Source organism: Schistocerca cancellata, chromosome 1, assembly GCF_023864275.1.
Source record: "Schistocerca cancellata isolate TAMUIC-IGC-003103 chromosome 1, iqSchCanc2.1, whole genome shotgun sequence".
Taxonomy (NCBI): Eukaryota; Metazoa; Arthropoda; class Insecta; order Orthoptera; family Acrididae; genus Schistocerca; species Schistocerca cancellata.
This window is the reverse complement of record NC_064626.1, coordinates 1,098,952,328-1,098,975,593: the sequence shown is the minus strand read 5'-3', so window position 1 is coordinate 1,098,975,593 and position 23,266 is coordinate 1,098,952,328.

Below are 23,266 nucleotides of genomic sequence, written 5' to 3'. Positions count from 1 at the left end.
GACGCCATTATTAGCACCTCACTGATTTTGAACGAGATCGTGTAATAGCGCCCACGAGAAACACTTGGCAGGAATGTAGCTGCTGTACATGATCGCTGGCAGCGGTGGTCTCCAAAATGTACGGTCGAAATAAAAACGGCTTCTGACGGCCACGAGGAAGACCATGGTGCTCGGCGTATGGCTCTGGCGCATCGTACTGCATCCGCAGCAGCAATCTGAGCAGCAGTGGGCACCACGCTAACAAACTGCCGTTTACTTCAAGGATTGCTCCAAGTCAGACGCCCTATAGCGTGCATTCCACTTACTCCAAACCGCCGCCATTTGCGACTTCATTTGTGTCAAGCAGGAGCTCATTGGAGGGCAACGTGGAGGTCTGTTGTATTATTTGATGAAAGCTGGCTCTGCCTCGGTACTAGTGACGACTGTGTGTTAGTTGGAAGGAGGCCTGTGGAGGATCTACAACCAACCTGTCTGCGTTCTAGACACACTTGACTTACACCTGTAGCTGTGGTTTGGGGTGTGATTTCGTATGACAACAGCAGCACTCTCGTGGTTATCCCACGCACCCTGACTGCAAATTTGTACGTCAGTCTGGTGATTCGACCCCTCGTGCTGCCATTCATAACCACTTCCACGGGGTGTTTTCCAGCAGGATAACGCTCACCCACATGCCATTATTGTAACCCAACATGCTATACAAAGTGTCGACATGTCGCCTTGGCCTGCTCGATCACAAGATCGGTCTCCAATGGAGTACATATGGAAAATCATCGGACAACCACTCCATCGTCATCAACAAACATCATTATCCGTCACTGTACTGACCAAGATCAACAGACATGGAACACCATCCCACCAACTGACATACACCATCTTTTCAATACGTCCATATACGTTTACGTATTTCATTCAACATTCTGGCAGTTACACTGGTTATTAGTGTACCAGAATTTCACATTTGCAATGCCTTAAAAAGCGCGTACATTAACCTGTGATCTTGCAACGTGAATCACTTAAATGCGTTCCCTAGGCAAATGCTTTCCCGAAATTTCATACATTAATTATTTTCTGGCGTAGCTATTATTTTCCCCCAGAGTATATGGTGTACAAAAGCCTCTCCTTCGCATTCATAGAGTTCCAAATGGGTACGAGCGGCATCGTTTCGTAGCTATTTCAGCATTTGTGCAAAACCACGATGATTCCGTTGTAATGCAGTTTTTCTCATGGACGAGGGTTCCCATTCCATGACTTGTCAGACGAACTGTAGTGGAGTATCGTTAAGAGATTAGAGGTAGCTGAGAAAAGTGGGCTCGTATTTAAACGTTTGGCGTTCAGACGATTAAAACAATGACAATAAAATACCAGTGTGTTTCCGACTGACCCGCTGTCTTGTGTGGACTCAGAGGTGTAAGATGGCAAATTCCTCCTAACTGCTGTTTACCCTCGCAGCAGACATTGAAGAATCACATTACAGCATTGTGTACTTCATGATAATTTGTAAGGACAGAACTTGTTTCTGCGTTTCTGTAGCACTAAATGTTCAATTTTTCACTCACGCGTGCGCACCTGCCAAGACGCTACGTACAATATAAGCTGATATTAACTGCGAGTGGCGTAAATAATCGTTAGTCACATGTATAGTTTTAAATGTGCTTTTTTTTAAACTGTAAAAAATGAGGAAATCCGTATTTTCAATCGAAATGGTCAGTCTAGGTACAATATTTACAGCATGATGTGCAACAATAGTTGTAAACCTGTAAACCCTTGAAAATGTTTTTAGGACGGTTGGTGTGGCCGAGCGGTTCTAGGCGCTTCAGTCTGGAACCGCGCGACCTCTACGGTCGTAAGTTCGAATCCTGCCTCGGGCGTGGATGTGTGTGATGTGCTTAGGTCAGCTAGGTTTAAGTAGTCTAGGTTCTAGGAGACTGATGACCTCAGATGTTAAGTCCCATAGTGCTCAGAGCCATTTGAGCCTGCCTCGGGCATGGATGTGTCTTATGTCCTTAGGTTAGTTCGGTTTAGTTAGTTCTGAGTTCTAGGGGACTGATGACCTCAGATTTTAAGTCCCATAGTGGTCAGAGTCATTTTAACCATTTTAAAATATTTTTAACAGGAAATCCTATATCGGTAAACAACGGAAAAAAGGACTGTATCGCTGGCTGTGTACATGTATGGGCTTGTTCACGCAGTCTCAATGGTGGACCACTATGCGATAGAGGAGAAAGCCGCGGACTGGGCTGGTGTAGTTGGATATGACGTGACACGGACTGTCCCCGATAGAGCCCATATTTCAGGGAGAAGCAGATCTAAAGTGCTGTACAAAATCATTGTGTGATGGACGTGTAGCCATTATATTTTATGTTTCGATAAATAGCGGGCATTTGAATAAATACGTACATGAACGTTTTCATTTTTCAACTTGGCTTTGTCTAGTAAATGAAGAAAATCAATCGAGTTTTCTCTAAAATGATTTCCTTGTGCTTTCCAGAAGCTGGAACAACCTCTAAACAAGTTCCTATTTTCAAAATTTTACAGATATACACCCATAATCATTACACTCCACTATTTTATTTATTACCTCCTTTAACTCCGTATGTGGAGCATAGGGCTGCAACAAAGGATCGCCATCTTGTTCTGTCTTCTGCTAGCATCTTCATTTATTCCCATCCTATTCGTTGCTGATGGCCTTCTGCTTCAACTGACCGTCTCCATGTCATTTTGGGCCTGCCTTGTCTCCGTCGTCCTTGTGGGATGCAGTCAAGTGCTTCTCTCGCAATATGTTCATTTCGTCTTCTAAGAGTACGTCCGAACCATCTCCACTTCTTGCTTCTAATTTGCAGGTCAGTTGGCGTCTGGTTTGTTCTTTCCCAAAGAGTTTCCTTAGAGATGACATTTGGCCATCGTATCCCCAGGATGTTCCTCAGGCATCTGTTGTTGAATGTCTGCAGCTTGTAGATTAACTGTTTTGTCACTTCCCATATTTCACATCAATAAAGGAACACAGATTTTACATTACTTTCATATATGCGCAATTTGGTCCTCAGACATTGAAGAATCACATCACAGCCTAGCGTACTTCACAAGAATTTGTAACGACACAACTTCTTTCCGCGTTTCTGTAGCATGAAATGTTTAATTTTTCACTCACAAGTGCACACCTGCTCCACTAGAGCCGACTTATTCGTTGCGAGAGAATTCAGTAACTGTTTTGGTATTGAAACAGGTATATTCGTTTATTTTTCCGACTCAGTTGCACATTTTTAGGGTTCCGTGCCTCAAACAGAAAGAACAGAATCTCTACAGGATCACTTTGTTGTCCATCTGGTTGATGGTCTGTCTGTTGGTTGGTGGGTTGTTTTGGGGAAGGAGACCAGACAGCGAGGTCATCAGTCTCATCGGATTAGGGAAGGACGGGGAAGGAAGTCGGCCGTGCCCTTTGAAAGGAACCATCCCGGCATTTGACTGGAGCGATTTAGGGAAATCACGGAAAACCTAAATTAGGATGGCCGGACGTGGGATTGAACCGTCGTTCTCCCGAATGCGAGTCCAGTGTGTAACCACTGCGCCACCTCGCTCGGTGGTCTGTCTGTTTGCCCGACTACTAAAACCCCTTTTTCTCAGTAACAGGTATACATATCCAGTTGAAATTTGTGCCTCACACTGAGATCTGTGGCACTTTAGTGATGTAACAGTTGTTAGCTTCTAAGTCAATGCAATAAAAAATGCGTCTATATATGTCACATATTTTGGTATTTGCAAACTCACTCAACAAAACCTATAGAGTACTTCCCTGTGGCCTAGAATCATGAATTTTGACAAGAAGAAGGATTTTACAGTACAAGTACAGGGAAAAACACTGAAAATTGTTAATTTGTAACTACCTCAAACTAAAAAATATTTTTTGTCATTTGCTGTCTGACTGACTGTCCAACCATCTGTTAAAACCATTTTTCTCAGAAACAGATAGCTATATCAAACTGAAATTTATGTTACGCCTAAAGTATATTTTCCCGCAGCGGTGTAAAAAGCTTTACGCTTCCAAATCAGTGCAATCAAAAGTTACGGCCATTTATGTCATATATTCTTAAAATCTCTCAATAAAACCTATGGGGTACATCCCATTGTCCTATAATCATGAAATTTGGCCAGAAGTGCTATGTGCATAGTAGCGAATAAGAGCTCGCAAGAGTGGGATCACTCATGGGAAAATTCCTGCAGTAGTGGGTGTTAGAGCTGCACGTTTTTTAGATTGAAGTCAGCTGATAGGTATTCCTGCTTAAGGGAAGTCTCTCTAACAAAGGAACCACTTTTGACAAAGCTTAGGTATCCGAGTAATGAGGGAATTAATATATTTCATCAAAATATACAAGGTATTAGAGATAAAGTTAGTGAACTGCTTATAGATGTTGACTCTGAAATTATTGGTATATCTGAACACTTCTTAAATAAGGAGATAATTCAGAAGCTTCCTTTACCAGGATACAGGTTGGCTGGCAGCTTTTCGAGGAGCTCTTTGCGGTGTGGGGGAGTAGCCATGTATGTGAAAAACGGCATCCCATTTGAGTAAATAGATATTTCAAAATACTGCACTGAAAAGGTGTTTGAATGTTGTGCAGGTGTGGTTAAATTTAACGGAGCTAGACTTCTAACTGTTGTTATTTATAGATCCCCAGACTCCGATTTCACAACATTTTTGCTAAAGCTAGAGGAGGTTCTTGGTTCACTTTAAAGGAAATACAAAAAGTTAGTTATATGTGGTGACTTCAATATTAATTTTATAAGTGATTGTGCAAGGAAGAGGATGCTGGTAGACCTCTTTAATTCATATAATCTTATGCAAACCGTATTCTTTCCGACGAGAGTGCAAGGGAATAGTAGAACAACCATAGACAACATTTTTGTTCATTCCTCATTACTAGAAGGGCATTCTGTTAGCAAAAAGGTGAACGGCCTTTCAGATCATTATGCACAAATTTTAACTCTAAAAGATTTTTGTGCTGCAACACGTGTTAAATATAGTCATCAGCTGTTTAGGAAAGCTGATCCAGTTGCTGTAGAGACCTTTGTAAACCTTATCAAGGAACAAGAGTGCCAAGATGTTTATAGCGCTGATACAGTAGACGATAAATATAATGCTTTTCTCAAGACTTTTCTCATGCTCTTTGAAAGTTGCTTTCCGTTAGAACGTTCAAAACAGGGTACTAGCACAAACAGGCAGCCTGGGTGGCTGACTAGAGGGATAAGAATATCTTGTAGAACAAAGTGGCAATAATATCAAAACGTTAGAAACAGTCAAAATCTAAATGCAGCAGCCCATTACAAACAGTATTGTAAGGTGCTTAAAAATGTTATTAGGAAGGCAAAAAGTATGTGGTATGCAGATAGAAAAGAGGAGATGGAGAGAGAGAGGTGAGGAGGAGACAGAGTGAGCAGGATGAAAAAGACTTAGAGGGGAATGAGAAGATGGACAGAGGAGAAAGAAGAAAATGGATAGAGGAGAGAGGAGTTGAAGGACACAGAGAGGATAAAATTAAAACCATATGGTCAGTCGTAAAGGAAGTTGCTGGTCTGCAGAGACAGGTCGAGGATATAGAATCAGTGGGTAGTGGGAATGTCCGTGTTACTGATAAGTCGCATATATGTACAGTATTTAATGATCACTTTCTGAATACAGCAGGTGAACTAAATAGAAACCTAGTCCCAACAGGGAATCATATAGCGCTCTTAGAGAAAAGTGTTTCGAGACTGTTACCTGAAATGCTCCTCCATGATACTGACAAGAGAGAAATTGAGTTAATAATTAAATCACTAAAGACCAAGAACTCTCAAGGATATGATGTGGTATCTAGTAGAATACTGAAGTATTGTTCTATGTATGTTAGCCCAGTACTTAGCCATATCTGTAACTTTTCCTTTAGGAGTGGTCGGTTTCCTGACCGATTAAAGTACTCGGTAGTGAAGCCACTTTATAAAAAGGGAGACATTGATAATGTTGACAATTTTAGACCTATTTCTATGCCATCGGTGTTTGCTAAAGTTATCGAGAAGATTGTATATACAAGGTTACTGGAGCATTTAAATTCACATAATTTGCTGTCAAATGCTCAGTTTGGTTTTAGAAATGGTTTAACAACTGAAAATCTTATATTCTCTTTTCTCTGTGAGGTTTTGGACGGATTAAATAAAAGGTTGCGAACGTTAGGTGTTTTCTTTGATTTAACGAGGGCTTTTGACTGTGTTGACCACAAAATATTACTGCAGAAGTTGGACCATTATGGAGTAAGGGGAGTATCTTACAATTGGTTCGCCTCTTACTTTAAGAACAGAAAGCAGAAGGTAATTCCCCGCAATATTGAGAGTGGTAGTGATGTTCAGTCCAAATGGGGCACTGTTAAGTGAAGGCGTTCCCCAATGGTCGCTGCTGGGGCCATTGCTGTTTCTTATTTATATAAATGATATGCCTTCTAGTATTACAGCTGATTCAAAAATATTTCTGTTTGCTGATGACACCAGCTTGATAGTGAAGGATCTTGTGTGTAATATTGAAACAGTAACAAATAACGTAGTTCATGAAATAAGTTCGTGGCTTGTGGAAAATAATTTGATGCTAAATCACAGTAAGACTCAGTTTTTACAGTTTCTAATTCACAATTCAACAAGAACCGATATTTTGATCAGACAGAATGGGCATATTATAAGCGAGACGGAACAGTTCAAGTTCCTAGGCGTTCAGATAGATAGTAAGCTGTTGTGGAAAGCTCATGTCCAGGATCTTGTTCAGAAACTAAATGCTGCTTTATTTACCATTAGAAAAGTATCTGAAATATGTGACACTTCAACACGAAAAGTAGTCTACTTCGCATATTTTCATACGCTTATGTCGTATGGTATTATTTTTTGGGGTAATTCTTCTGATTCAAAAAGGATATTTTTGGCTCAAAAACGGGCTGTTCGAGCTATATGTGGTGTAAGTTCGAGAACCTCTTGTCGACCCCTATTCAATAGTCTGGGAATTCTGACATTGCCCTCACAGTATATATTTTCTTTAATATCGTTTGTTGTTAGCAATATTAGCCTATTCCCAAGAGTTAGCAGCTTTCACTCAGTTAATACTAGACAGAAATCAAATCTGCATGTGGAATGCACTTCCTTGACTCTTGTGCAGAAAGGAGTGCAGTATTCTGCTGCATCCATTTTCAATAAGCTACCACAAGAACTCAAAAATCTTAGCAGTAGCCCAAACTCTTTTAAGTCTAAACTGAAGAGTTTCCTCATGGCTCACTCCTTCTATTCTGTCGAGGAGCTCATGGAAGAGCTAAAAAATTAAGCAAATTCCAGTGTTACATTGTTGATTTTCTTTATTTAAACTTACGACTTGTCACCTGAATATGTTTTTTTATATATATTTCATTTTATCTGTTTCTAATATCGTGTTATAATTTCATGTATTGACTCGTTCCACGACCATGGAGACTTCTCCTTAATTTGGTCCCACGGAACAATAAATAAATAAATAAATAAACTGTACCCACATGCATGTGGGCTTGGTCCCATTTTAGTGGATGTGGACAGCCCTGAACGAGGCCTTAAAAAATTTGGCAAGGGCAACTACTTGCTGGGGCTTTCATATGTTTTAGCCACGGTTTGCCATGTATTTAACATCTCCTATACACAACTCCGCATAATGTTTCTTTCTTTTTTTTTTAATTCTGACCACGGCGGTTTTCTGCTGGGACATTTGTATGCTTGGAATCCTATATGGTTAACACATATTTTGCCATGCAATCTGAAGGTAGCTTGTGTAAGGCGGAACGTGTAATTGAAGAAAAATAACTTAGAAGATTCGTTTTTGCTCATTCATATTGTAACCACTGTTCGCTCCTTCATTCTGCCATGGACTGTAAAAAAGTTCAAAACTAGTACCATTCTAAAGAAAATTGCAACTTAGAATGAAAAAAAAACCTTTTATGTTACAATTTAAGTTGGATTTATGTGGTGTTCACAACTGTTTCGACACGTGAAATATTGTATTAAGAATTGGTTCAAATTGCTCTGAGCGCTATGGGACTTAACTTCTGAGGTCATCAGTCCCCTAGAACACATCCGTGCCCGAGGCAGGATTCGAACCTGCGACCGTAGAGGTCGCGCGGTTCCAGACTGCAGCGCCTAGAAACGCTCGGCTACCACGGCCGGCTATTGAGAATTAGCTGCACAAAGAGATAGGAGAGCACCAGTGACAAATCGACACTCGAAAATATAAACTTTTAATTAGATGTTTTATAAATAAGACGCAAACAAAGTTTTAATCTCTCAGAAAGTTTCAAATCAGCGCACACTCGGCTGCAAAGTGAAAATTAGCTCTGGAAATTATGGTTGAAACTCATAGACATCAGCATTTGTGGTGTCAACAAATACGAAACAGAGATAGTAACAAAGTATGGTAAAGATATACGTCTGTTTAATGTTAGCATTCAGATACTAATACGTTCCCATCAAAAAGGAGAATTTAGTGACAGCGATAGACTTAACAGAACGGAAATTCGTTCGAGGTTTGAAGTCTACAATAACTCTAATATTCTGTCAAAATATTAATCATAAAACGCAAGAGAATCTTTTTCATGAACACATTAAATGAACAGATCCAAACCTCCCATCCAGTCTCTCGTGGATAAGTCTGATGTTGGAACTGTACACAGCAGGCAGAAAGTCGGAATATTAATTTTCATATCTAAATATTCGGGCACTACCATATTAATCTTTAACCGTCCCACACGCTCACTCACATATGAGAGATACTGAATAAATATCCCTCGAGTTGAAAAAAAAGAGAGAAAGAGGGAGCGAGAGATTGGTGCAAGCGAGCAGAACGCCATGCCCTGACGTAATTCCCATTAGATTTTAGTTTGAATACGCTTAGTGGGTAAGAAGACTTCTCGAAACGTCAGCACTTATTAAGGAAAAGCTACTCGTATGAAACATAGCTTGTTTTAACCGGTGAGTTACACAGAAAAGCGCCATTGACTTACAGGAGGTACACATGAATCAGCCAGAACATTATGACCACCTACCTAATAGCTGCTATGTCCACCTTTGGCCCGGATAACAGCGGAAATGCGTCGTGGCATGGAAGCAATGATGCTTTGGTACGTCGCTGGGTGGAGTTGGCGTCACATCTGGACACATTAGCGATGCCACCGTGTTCCCCGAACCACACCATCATACTCCTGGTCTGGTAACAGGGCGCATTATGTTGTTCAATAATGCCACTGCTGTCGATATACATGATCGTCACGAAGCGGTGTACGAGGTCTGCAACCAGTGCACGACACCCCTTGACCATTTTGGTGCATTGCATGAGCTCCATTGGGTCCATGGATACCTCCGTCAATGTTCTCCAGAGCTTACTGCAGCCGCCGCCATCTTGTCTCCGTCTCACAGTACAGGTGTCAGGGAGCTGTTCCCATGGAACACGGAGGATTCTCGCCCTCCCTTCTGCATTGTGAAGAAGGTATCGGGATTCCTCAGATCATGCAAGGCTCTGCCACTGCGCCAAAGTCCAGCGACGATAGTCGCGTGCCCATTTCAGTCGTAGTAGTAGTAGAAGAGGGTTCTTTGGGTGCACGACAGCAAGGTCTTCAGCGACCGCTCAGTAACGGATTGGGACGGGTGTCAAGAAAATAGTCAGAACAGTAAGGTAAAACAGAACGTAAAACACAGGTAACAAGGTTTGAAAAGTATGTGCCTATCCACACCGAAGCGTGGGACGAGGCATGTCGTCAGCAGAAAAACATGGTCAACACAGGAGGAAAGAGGCTGAGGGTGCTAAAACAATATAGCAGATGGAAGTGGCTGGTTGACCGCAACGGAAAAAAGGGAGGAGCCAGCCGCTCTGCAATACACTAAAACCTCCAGCCTAAAAGTTTAGGCCAGAGTCCAGACACATCACAAAACTTTAAAACCCCAGACACACACGTCTCATCGTTACCTAAAACACAAGGCAGATCCCCATCAACTTGTGCTTCTGCCCTTGCATCACGGTATAAAATGCAGTTTGTTAAAATGTGCCGGACAGAGATGTGCACACCACAACCATCGCAAAACCGGGGATCCTCTCGCCGTAATAGAAAGCTATGTGTGAGAGGACAGTGCCCGATCCGGAGACGTGTGAGGGTCACTTCTTCCCGCCTGAGCTACCAGCAGGAGAAACGCCGAGTTGTTGACTTCACCAGCCGCAGTTTATTGGCCGTCACCGCCAGCCATTCTTCCTCCCACAACTCCATGCACTTCTTGTGGAGTGCAGAAATGACAGACTGCAAGGAAATATGACACTGGACCACATCCTGCTGTCTGAAGGCCTCCTTGGGAGCCCGATCGGCCTGTTCATTGCCCCATATTACTACATGACCATGCACGGAGCAGAAGGACACCTCCTCACCCCGCCGTTGGAGCAGGTAGAGTCAGTCGTAGTTGCCGATATCGTGGTGTTAACATTGGCACATGCACGGGTCGTTGGCTGCGGAGGCCGACCGTTAGAAGTATTCGATGCAGTGTTCGATGCACTGGGTACTCTTCCCAGCATTAAAGCCTGATGTTAGTTCCATCACAGTTCTCTACCTGTCCCGTTTTAGTCTGCCAAGCCTACGACATCCGACATCTGTAATGAGGGGTGGACGCCCAACCCCGCTCTGCCTAGCATTAAAATCAGATGTTAGTTCCGCCACACTTCGCCGCCTGTCCTGTTTAACCTGTTTGACCAGCCCATGACGTCCGACATCTGCAGTGAGACTGGACGTATGGACGTGGTTTCACCTTGGTTTCGCCACGTATTGAAGACACTCATCACAGCAGTCTCGGAACACCCGACATGTCGTGCCGTTTCCGAAATGATCGTGCCGTGCCTCCGGGCCATCACGATCTGCGCTCGGGCAGTATCAGATTGATCACGTGCCTTCCCCATTCTGTACACGGACAGCACGCTCGCTGGTACTAGTTGCACCGTGCATGTGTCTAACTGTCATTTCTATTTAGGTGACGCTGCTGTCGTCTGCTACGGTTTATATCGATAGTAGATCGGTGGTCATAATGCTCTCACTGATCAGTATACAACGTTCTTGTATGAAACTTCCTGGCAGATTAAAACAGTGTGCCGGACCGAGACTCGAACTCGGGACCTTTGCCTTTCGCAGGCAAATGCTCTACCAACCTTTTTTTTAATAAGATTATGACCTTTATAAAATAAAATATTTCTGGGAAACGTAAGTAAGTGGACCTTTTTTTACATAATCCTGTACTAAACACAATGAAATTTTCACTCTGGGCGGAGTGTGCGCTGATATGAAACTTCCTGGCAGATTAAAACAGTGTGCCGGACCGAGACTCGAACTCGGGACCTTTGCCTTTCGCAGGCAAATGCTCTACCAACCTTTTTTTTAATAAGATTATGACCTTTATAAAATAAAATATTTCTGGGAAACGTAAATAAGTGGACCTTTTTTACATAATGGTGTAACAATAACAAACATAAACTGTTTCTATCATTTTTTATATAAGACGATGATCTATATCAACTAAAATATTTCTGGGAAACATAAATAAGTGGAGTTTTTGACATAATATTGAAAAAATATCCTGCTTCTGTCAGTATGAAACAATAACGGACCACGTTCCTCTTCTTGGGCGCGTACCTCGCTAATCCCGTTATACCTCGCGTTGGTGTTGGGTACGTCTTCACGTGTGGTGGTGGATCCTCTCCACTGTCCTGGTCCTTTCTTGTTCCGATACTTATAGGCAATAATTACATTCTCCTACCCGGGACACCCCAACTGGGTGGGGGATCAAACAAGGCACTCCCTAAAAAATTAGCCTAATATGTTCGATATCTCGGATGTCTCGTAAGCTGTGAATGATGTTCTTGTAGTAAGACCCAAACGTCGAGTACATTCTTACTGCCGCCTCGGAAAAGATAACGCACAGTCAAACCTCGAATCCAAGTCAATGCGTTTGTCATTGTTTGGGGATAATAGGTCAAATCTTGGAGAAGTAGTATCCGCGGTTCTATTGCTTGCGGCACCACCCGCAGGAGGAAGGCGATCATTATTTGGACCAAACACCATACGTCCACCTGGCTCACATATCAAGTGATACTCCTCTGTGTCTATAACATTGCACTGCTAACACAGTGGCTCGCCTGCAGTATGAATCGTATGCAACCTGGGACGAGTCACGTATTTCCGATTTACCACCTGATACCACAGTTCGCGCGTTCCCGTATCAAGGTGTGGGTGGTGCACTGTACGCCATACCACTGACCACGTAACTGTTGGTTGCCGGCGCTCTACGGCATTATTCGGCAGTCGTCGAGTCACGATGTGATATATATCACGTGAAGTTGCCGTCCTGGTAGTCGGTAGTTCCATATGTACATAACTGTGTTCCACAAAAAAGGTTCGCATATGAGCCAGCGATGGTGAGATGTGAGACACCGCTACCGGAGCCGAACGAGAAGGTGGAGCGAGTTCGTCTATCAAGGTGCCCGTCAGACTTGTCCGGCGTCGCGTCCACATCTTTATCATCGTGCTTACATAAATAGCCACTGCTCGGTCGCGTACGTGGACTAGTCCAAGACCTCCACGACTACGAGGAAGGGTGAGGGTTTAGTATCCGACCTTAAAAAGCAGACCTGTGCTCACAAAATATCCTAATGCCGCCAGGATTTCGGCGCGCCAACACCACCGGATTAGGAAGAACTTGTGCCAGGTGGGGGATGCGAGAAGCTAGATAAGTGTTGGCAAAGGTGACTCGTTGTATCATATCCAGTTCCCTTAACCTGTGACTTCGGACACTCGCACGAATTGTTTGCAGAAGATGTCTGTAGCTCAGTGCCGCCGTGTGTCGAACGTCTGTAGTGAAGATAATTCCTAGGCATTTCATTTTGTTGATCGGCTGTAATGGTGCACACTTCCTGTCGGGAGTACTCTCCCGATGTTCATCGCTCCCGACTTTGCCACGTTCAGGCATCTTTCCGTAGCCATACAATACAAATTAATCCGCTCTTGCCTCGTCGCCTAACCGTGCTAAAAACACTAGGTCATCGGCGTATGTTCTGCATATAAACTTGTTGTGCATTATGGTCGTTCCTTGGAGTCGATTCCGGAGCCCGAAGAGCAGCGGCTCGACAGCGATGGCACACAATATCGTTGACTAACAGAGCTACCCAAGCACGACTCACGGCCCGTCCTCGCAGTTTTAATTCCGCCAGTACCTCGTCTCCTACCTTCCAAACTTCGCAGAAGCCCTCCAGCATACCTGGCAGAACTAGCACTCGTGGAAGAAAGGATATTGCAGGTAACATGGCTTAGCCACAGCCTAGGGGAAGGTTCCAGAATGAAATTTTCACTCTGAGCGCAGTGTGCGCTGATATAAATTAGAGCTGGAATTAAAGCTGCTTGGATAGCTCAGTTGATAGAGCACTTGCCCGCGAAAGGCTAAGGTCCCGAGTTCGATTCTCGGTCCTGCACACAGTTTTAATCTGCCAGGAAGTTTCATGTACAAAACAGTTTAGCTTACATTTTTGTTTAATTCTAACAGTCTGCGTCTTCCGAATTATGCCATCGTGAGATATAAAAGTTAAAACAGGAATATGGACATTACTGTTGTCGTCGGCTGGTGCACGCCGTTAGAACTTCTCGCCATATTAGCAACATGAGCTAGCCGAAGTGTTATTAAGCGTCGCGAATTTTACTTTGCGGATATTCTGAGAGAAACTCATCAATAATATTCGCCCAGAGGCCAGCATTCATAGCTTGCTTTTATTCACACATAATACCATGCAAACATTAAATTCAAGTGAACTGTTACATTCATCTTCGTAGGGTTCCGAAAGGTATTCACACGGTATCAAATCACTGCCTGATAACCACGACATAGTCGTACGAATTATCTCGACAGTTGCGCGAATGGCTAGATAAACGTTTTACTAATAGAATTCTGTTCGTTATGCTAGATGACGAATTTAACGTCAACAACGGAAAGTAATAGGACCTCAGATCCTCTCAGTACAAACAAACAATTTATGAGGGACGATCAGTGGCATTCTCAGATCGATCCCTCACAATTCTGTTGTCTACAATGGGGTATTGTCGTTGTACGGTTGTATGGATACGCAGAAAGTCATGGACAGAATTCCCACTTGAATGGCAGATCTTTTTAAATATGGAGGATGCAAGATATGAAAAAAAATCTGAAAATGAACAATTAAGAGATAAGAATGGAACATCTGGGACACGTCACCCACGCTGCATAAACATTTACTGGTAAATTTCAGAGGCCTTATCAAATCTGAAGAACAAGAGGGAAGGCGAGTGGATGATTCAGATTTGCAGCAAGAAGTCTCAGGAAATTGCTATGCATTTGCAAAGATAATCGCTTACAAGTCCGAAGTCTGAACAGCTTTGAAATATACTCCACACTTTCGAATCGTAATCACTTTGTAGTAATAAGAATTATTTGCACTGAAAATTTGTTGACTGCATTACGCACCCGAACCCAGTGATAGAAGTCATACTGGTTAACCTGCTGGAGAGATGGTACGTGATACGGTTGGAAGCCGTTTCTACGCAAAATGTGCTCAAAGCTGGGTCCGTTTTTCCCAGAAGTACTCCGAATCCCTCTGGAGCTAAGGTGTGAACTATGTGCAACAGCTGCGCGAACGCTTATTTCGTTTGCTCTGCTTCTATCATGGTTGCCCCTTACCATTTGGATAGCGTACCAGCATCCTTCCGACAATGATTTGTATTCTAGTTGAACACTGTATGTGAAGATACATTCCTTTTCTCTCAGAATTATCCGTATTAATATTTTTTGGTGTCTGGAAAACTTTGTTACTTTCTTATTTTCTTAAAACAAGCTGTAAACAATTTTTTAAGAAACCGATCAGGTTATCATAGTAGACGGAGCAGCTGACAGTCATGCAGAAATTACAATTTCAGGGGTGAACTGGTTGATATATGAGAAGAAACTACACACACAGGTAGAGTCTTGCGGAGGTCCTACAGTGCCATGACCAGCCAGGGATTAACACAGCTGTGAATCTTTTGAACACAGTTGAGCAGGCTTCTGCTGACGGAAATGGAATCTTATATGAGTGCAATGCCTGTTGCTACGCTTGGGAGATGGGGACTTAGTAGCCGCGCCTTCCACTTGAATAAGAGCGGAAAGGTAGCTTGGCTAAGTGTACTACAGAAAATGTACGGGTGTCTACCGTCACACAACGCAAGATCCCTATGGTTACTATTGTCACTGGGGGACCTTTTTTAGGTTAGAATCAGAGTTCATACACCCTGTTATTAAAGCAGTTAAAGTAACAGAAGAGCCCGAAAAAAGCTGAAGGATGCATAGAAAAGCAAGATTATCTTGTTTCATCACAACATTAGAGGACAGCGTAATAAGATAGAAAGTTAGAGAACTGAAAAGATAGACAGTCTGCACCTTATATGTGCCCCACATTTCCACAGGGTTAAAAAAGTTAAATATAAAATATTACACTGTAGCATCTTTCTCAGATAGGGTTGATAGAAGAGATAGAGAAGATCCAACGGAGAGCAGCGCGCTTCGTTACAGGATCATTTAGTAATCGCGAAAGCGTTACGGAGATGATAGATAAACTCCAGTGGAAGACTCTGCAGGAGAGACGCTCAGTAGCTCGGTACGGGCTTTTATTGAAGTTTCGAGAACATACCTTCACCGAAGAGTCAAGCAGTATATTGCTCCCTCCTACGTATATCTCGCGAAGAGACCATGAGGATAAAATCAGAGAGATTAGAGCCCACACAGAGGCATACCGACAATCCTTCTTTCCACGAACAATACGAGACTGGAATAGAAGGGAGAACCGATAGAGGTACGGAAGGTACCCTCCGCCACACACCGTCAGGTGGCTTGCGGAGTATGGATGTAGATGTAGATGTAGATGTAGAGGAGGACTTGTTACTGTTTAACGTCAACATCCTCCGTCTTACAGGACGTGGTATTGCAGAGAGACATGTACACGTTTGATGATTTCACACAAGTCACACTATTTAACATTGCCATAGCTGCCACATGATATAGCTGCGTTCCCTGGCCGTGGTGTTTTAATAAACATAACTGAAATTCATGAGACGTTCTTATAAGGCAAAGGTTATTTATGGAACAATTCATTTTCACGGTCATCAGACATCTCAAAGTTACATTATAATCTGACGTAAATGCAGCAACTGGTGAATCAGACACTAGAGGCTACACTTCGCCTGCCAGAAAGACTTTACTGCACCAGCCATCATAAATTTTAATGAAACCATAGAAGTGCTACATAGCGTGGTGCACTAAATGAATATTCATTGCGCACACAGGTACTGCGCTACTGGCGTGTCTTCGCGCTATGACGAAGTGCTCTGCTAAGGGAAAAGCGGTAGTGACACGGTTTACAAGAGCAGGTGTTCTACAGTTGAACGTGGAAACTCAGTAACGTCAGTGAGAAATGTTTTGTAGAAATAGAACGAGAAACGTGAAAGGAAGTTTGTTGAAAATTGGATAAGGGACGTCATAGAGATTATCTAGCGCTGAGGTACTGCAGACCAGATAAACTACTATTAACACAAAAAAACGGCGCAGCGGTAGCATTTGCTGGTAGTTGTAATCCAGGCCGTGCTAAAATTGGTAGGGGTGGGTCTCAGTATCTGGCAGTGGTCATTTCGTGAAACAAATGGATGCAACACATATTGTCGTTGAGCCACTTCTGCATAAAGCAATACGCGGTGTTCCGAACAATTTAATGGGCAGAGCATTAGAAGTGCGAGTTTAGGTTAAGGCATTTCCTGTGAACTCTCACGCTTTCGTGGTGTGATTGAGTAATGGAGAGCTTTTGGATGTCTCAGACCAGCTGTTGATTCCAGTTTTCTGATCGATATTTCGACGACGAACCTACACGTCTTCTTCAGGTGCTGCGATCTCAATTACCAGGCGTAATCACTACCTGGACCCCAGACCGTGGTGTACAGTTTCGCGCCGCTACTTACAACAGAATTCAACTCCAGGTTCCCACTACGCGTTTCAGTTCTCAATTTTTCCCGCTGCCTGCATTGTTATTTTGTAAAAAAAGACATTGTGTCACAGTTTTCTAGCTCTGGGATCTTAATAAAATGAGTGCTGTGTCTCATGCCTCGCTTACACTGAAATCCGCTCCTGGAATCTTTACTTCGAGGGACTCCTTAATTATGCTGCCCCTGAAACTCGATGCTTTCGTCAGGATACTAGACTCGTTTCTAATTTTATGATAATGCTTGAGGCAGAGATCTGCGACATCTGATATGCTTGGTTGTTTTATACGGTAGTGTAGAATTCCTTGCTCTTTTCTTCGATTGCGCTAACAATAGAAGTACTCATAAGACAGTCGACACATCGAGAAAAGAAAGCTATGCACCTTTAATCAGCTATGGTATACATATAAATATCAGTGCCACTGTGCTGCCTGTAGTGTCGCCTAGCACTAAGAGAGGCATGAGAAAATGGACAACCCATTCCTGCTGTAGAATACTGTACGGTAATTCCCCTACAGCAACATTTTCACTACTGATGAAAACTATCGCTCGATACTCCATGGAGAAGAAATAAGAACTTAGAGGTTCGCCGATGACATTGTAACTCTGTCAGAGACAGCAAAGGACCTGGAAGAGCAGTTGAACGGAATGGAAGGTGTCTTTAAAGGATATAGGATGTACATCAACAAAAGCAATACGAGTATAATGGATTGTAGTCGAATTAAATCTGGTGATGCTGCCGGAATTAGATTAGGAAATGAGACACTTAAAATAGTAAAGAAGTTTTGCTATTTGGGGAGCAAAATAACTGATGATGATCGAAGCACAGAGGATATAAAATGTAGACTGGCAATGGCAAGGAAAGCGTTTCTGAAGAAGAGAAATTTGTTAACATCGAGTATAGATTTAAGTGTCTGCAAGTCCTTTCTGCAAGTATTTGTATGGAGTGTAGCCATGTATGGAAGTGAAACGTGGACGATAAATAGTTTAGACAAGAAGAGAATAGAAGCTTTCGAAATGTGGTGCTACAGAAGAATGCTGAAGATTAGATGGGTAGATCACATAACTAATGAGGAGGTATTGAATAGAATTGGAGACAAGAGAAATTTGTGGCACAACTTGATTAGAAGGGATCGGTTGGTAGGACATATTCTGAGGAATCAAGGAATTACCAATTTAGTGTTGGAGGGCAGCACGGAGGGTAAAAATCGTAGAGGGAGACCAAGAGATGAATACACTAAACAGATTCAGAAGGATGTAGGTTGCAGTAGGTACTGGGATATGAAGAAGCTTGCACACGATAGAGTAGCATGGAGAGCTGCATCAAACCAGTCTCTGGACTGAAGACCACAACAACAACAACTCCAGTTTATCAAAGCGCTGGGCATTCGATCTTCGCATGGAAATGTGGCGCGTGGATTTTAGTTTGTACCAGGACTGCAGATACGCACCTGTAAACGACTAAACAAGTTAAACACGTCATATTGTTTTTTCAAGCCTATAATTTAAATTTTACGACTATCCTTGTAGTCTGCCACACGTAAGACACAGCACATTTGCATGGAATGCAGCACACTTCCACCTTTCTAAGACCTAAATCATACTTAACACCATAAAAGAGACATTTGTCCCTTCGTGTCTGGAGAGAGATGCAATGGACGCCATCTTTCTGCAGGACCGTACTTTTCCTTTCAGAGACCAGGTAGCATAAGAGAGATGAATTATTTTTGATTTTCTATGTCTCTATCCACTTCTTCAAGCTTCTTGATTCTGACGGCAACGCCCTCTCAGGTTCTCGATCTGAGCCGCAGTCTTTCGGAACCTCCTCAGTAAACGCAATTCTTTCGCGAGGTCCTCCTTGTGTGACAGCGTCCGACTGCTCTGGCTATGCATGTAGCAGGGGTTTTGTTCGTGTCACGAGGCGTGGAGAGTGTATACGTGGGTTTTCCGTACACACACTAATCTAGGAATACGCCCTTTCTTCTCTTAAGTAGCACTTGGACTAAGTTACCTGTACACATTTTTCATGTCTCAACGTGAATTTCATACACACATCAAAAAAAGGTATGCATCACCCCGGTTCCCAGAACTCCTGAAGATAGACGTTAACTGTGGGTATTCTATCACAGACACAGTCCCTTTGGCTGTTCAGAAATGTCACTAAACCCGCCCAAAGACGTAAACAATCATGCAAGAGCAGCGCCTATTAGGTGGAGGAATTCCGACAGCCGACCAGTTACAGTCATTCCACCAGGAAGGAGGTGCACGGCTCGTGTTGTCTGTAGTTCAACCGTGGCTAGACGGTCACTACCGCGGTTCGATCGCGTCCGAATTGTTACTTTGTGCCAGGAAGGGATCTCAACAAGGGAAGTGTCTAGGCGTCTCGGAGTGAACCAAAGCGATGTTGTTGGGACATGGAGGAGATACAGAGAGAAAGGAACTGTCGATGACATGCCTGGCTCAGGCCACCCAAGGGCTACTACTGCAGTGGATTACCGCTACCTACGGATTATGGCTCGGAGCAACCCTGACAGCAACGTCACTATGTTGAATAATGCTTTTCGTGCATCCACAGGACGTCGTGTTACGACTCAAACTGTGCGCAATAGGCTGTATGATGCGCAACGTCACTCCCATCGTCCATGGCGAGGCCCATCTTTGCAACCAAGACATCATGCAGCGCGTTGGAGATTGGCCCAACAACATGCCGAATGGACCGCTCAGGACTGGCATCAGTTTTCTTCACCGATGAGTGTCGCACACGCCTTGAACCAGACAATGGTCGGAGACATGGTTCAAAATGGTTCAAATGGCTCTGAGCACTATGGGACTTTACTTCTGAGGTCATCAGTCCCCTAGAACTTAGAACTAGTTAAACCTAACTAACCTAAGGACATCACACACATCCATGCCCGATACAGGATTCGAACCTGCAACAGCAGCGGTCGCGCGGTTCCAGTCGGAGACATGTTTGGAGGCAACCTGGTCTGTCTGAACGCCTTAGACACACTGTCCAGGGAGCGCAGCAAGGTGGAGGTTCCCTGCTGTTTTGGGGTGGCATTATGGGGGGCCGATGTACGCTACTGGTAGTCATGGAAGGTGCCGTAATGGGTGTACGATATGTGAATGCCATCCTCCGACCGATAGTGCATCTGTACCGGCAGCATATTGGCGGAGCATTCGCCTTCATGGACGACAATAGTGCCCCCATCGTGCACACCTTCTGAATGACTTCCTTCTGGATAACGACATCGCTTGACATGAACCCTGTCGAACATGACTGGGATAGACTGAAAATGTCTGTTTATGGACGACGTCATTCACCAAACACTCTGAGGGATCTTCGCCGAATCGCCGTTAAGGAGTGGGACAATCTGGACCAAAAGTGCCTTGATGAACTTGTGGATAGTATGACACGACGAACACAGGCATGCATCAATGGAAGAGGACGTACTACTGGGTATTAAAGGTAGCGGTGTGTACAGCAGTCTGGACCACCACCTTTCAAGGTTTCGCTGTATGGTGGTACAACATGGCAACATGCAATGCGTGGATTTCATGAGCAATAAAAATGGCGGAAATGATGTTTATGTCGATCTCTATTCCAATTTTCTGTACAGGTTCCGGAACTCTCGGAACCGTGGTGATGCAAAACTTTTTTGATGTGCGTATTATTACTGTTGCCTTCCTATGGAAATACGAAATATCTTAGCCTGATTTTTTTTTCTGAGTCTAAAGGACTGGAAGGGGATAAAATTTGTGTTTGGACTCCTAGGTTTACGTTTTTACAGGATTCCTCAGCAGTTCATTTCGAAAGGTCTTGGCTAATTTTTCACGTCATCTCCGTCCCATACACAGTTGAATTCCGTCTCTAATAACAAAGTGACGTAATACTGTAATCTTACGATTTTTTGTTTCTACGGACAAGGAGCTTCAATCTGGTGCAACCAGAAACGTGATTCTCCGGACCAGGCGACCCTTTTCTACTATGCTGGGACGATCCCACTGCAGTCGTCATTTTCGACGTCGATGAGTCGACATGGGAAATGCGGTCGTCTGCTGCCGAGTCTCTTCGGGGTGTTTGCACCTGCATTGGTGTTGCCACAGACTGTCATTTATCCTTCTTTACATGTCGAGGAAGTGTCTGAGCCCCACGTTCTGAGATGAGGTGTGGACGTTCAACACCTTGTCGATTACCTGTGGTTTTTAGTCCTTCAGTCACTTTCCACAGACACCCACGACGCACACGAAGGGTCGATCCTCCTCGCTGTTTCTGAGGTGCTCGTTCCCAGGTGCCGGGTCGCAACAGCCTTCGTTTAGCGAAAGTCGCTTATATCAGCTTAAGAGCTCATGCATCCAAGTAGCTGCAAGAGTAATATGCAGAAGAATGGAAAAGGAAATTGAGGATGTGTTAGATGACAATCAGTTTGGCTTTAAGAAAGATGAAGGCATTAGAGGGGCAGTTCTGACGTTGTGGTTAATAATGGTAGCACGACTAAAGAGAACTCAAGCCAGGATCGTATGATTTGTCGACCTGGAAGAAGCGTTCGACAGCGTCAACTGGTGTAAGATGTTCGAAATTCTGAGGAAAACAGGGATAAGCTATAGAAAAAGAAGGGTAATATCTAATGTACAAGAGCCAAAAAGCAACAATGAGACTGGAAAACCGAGTACGAAGTGCTCGGATTGAAAAGGATGTAAGACATGGATATAGTCTGTCGCCCCTACTATTAAGTCCATGCATCGAAGATGCAATGACGGGGATAAAAGAAAAGTTCAAGAGTGGAATTAATATTGACGGTGAAAGGACATCAATGAAAAAATACGCTTATGACATTGCTATCCTCAGTGAAGATGAAGAAGAGTTACAGGATGTGTTCAACGGAACGAACAATCTGACTAGTACAGAATATGTACTGACAGTCATGCTGCCCCTGACAATAGCGAGAAATTTAACATCGGGATTGGTGATTACAAAGTAGACGAACTTAATGAATTCTGCTACCTAAATTAACCTATTACGAACGAGCAAGAAGGACATTAAAAGCAGACTAGCACTAGCTAAAAGGGCGTCCCTGACCAAGAGAGGTCTACTAGTATCAAAAATGGTTCAAATGGCTCTGAGCACTATGGGACTTAATATCTGAGGTCATCAGTCCCCCAGAACTTAGAACTACTTAAACCTAACTAACCTAAGGACATCTCACACATCCATGCCCGCGGAGGATTCGAACCTGCGACCGCAGCAGTCGCGCGGTTCCGGACTGAAGCGCCTAGAACCGCTCGGCCACCATGGCCGGCTACTAGTATCAAACATAGGCCTTAATTTGAGAAAGAAATTTCTGAGAATGTACGTTTGGAAGACAGCATTGTATGGTAGTGAAACATGGAATGTGGGAAAAACGGAAAAGAAGAGAATCGAAGCATTTGAGATGTGGTGTTACAGAAGAATGTTGAAAATCAGGCAGACTGGTAAGGTAAGGGATGAGCAGGTTCTCCGGAGAATCGGTGAGGAATGCAATGTTGGGAAAACACCAACAAGATGGTAGGACATCTGTTAAAGACATTACGGAATAACTTTCAGGGTACTAGAAAGAGCTGTAGAGGGTAGAAACGGTACAGGAAAACAAAGAGCGGAATACTTGCAGCAAATAATTAAGGACGTACGTTACAAGTACTACTCTGAGATGAAGTGGTTGGCACAGGAGAGGAATCCACGGCGAAAGGCATCAGACAAGTCACAAGAGTCAGTTGATCTTCTCATTCGCTGCCCCTGATCTCGCTATTATGATTCCCCACTCACCTCTGCTGCCCTTATAATCGGGATTGTCTAAAAAACGAATGTATAACAGACGTATTTTACTTGCTTAGCCGGCGTTTCTAGGCGCTTCAGTCCGGAATTGCGCTGATGGTACGGTCGCAGGTTCGAATCCTGCCTCGGGCATGGATGTGAGTGATGTCCTTAGGTTAGTTAGGCTTAAGTAGTTCTAAGTCAGGGGACTGATGACCTCAGATGTTAAGTCCCATAGTGCTTAGAGCCATTGGAACCATTTTAGCTACTTAATCCACTTCCACGATATACTTCTGTTCAGTACACTGTGTAACTACTTTAAGAACCAGTATTGTCGACAAACACATTCACATTGCTAATTTGCACTCCAAAAGAAGGATTTTAACTTCCCGCCGACAGT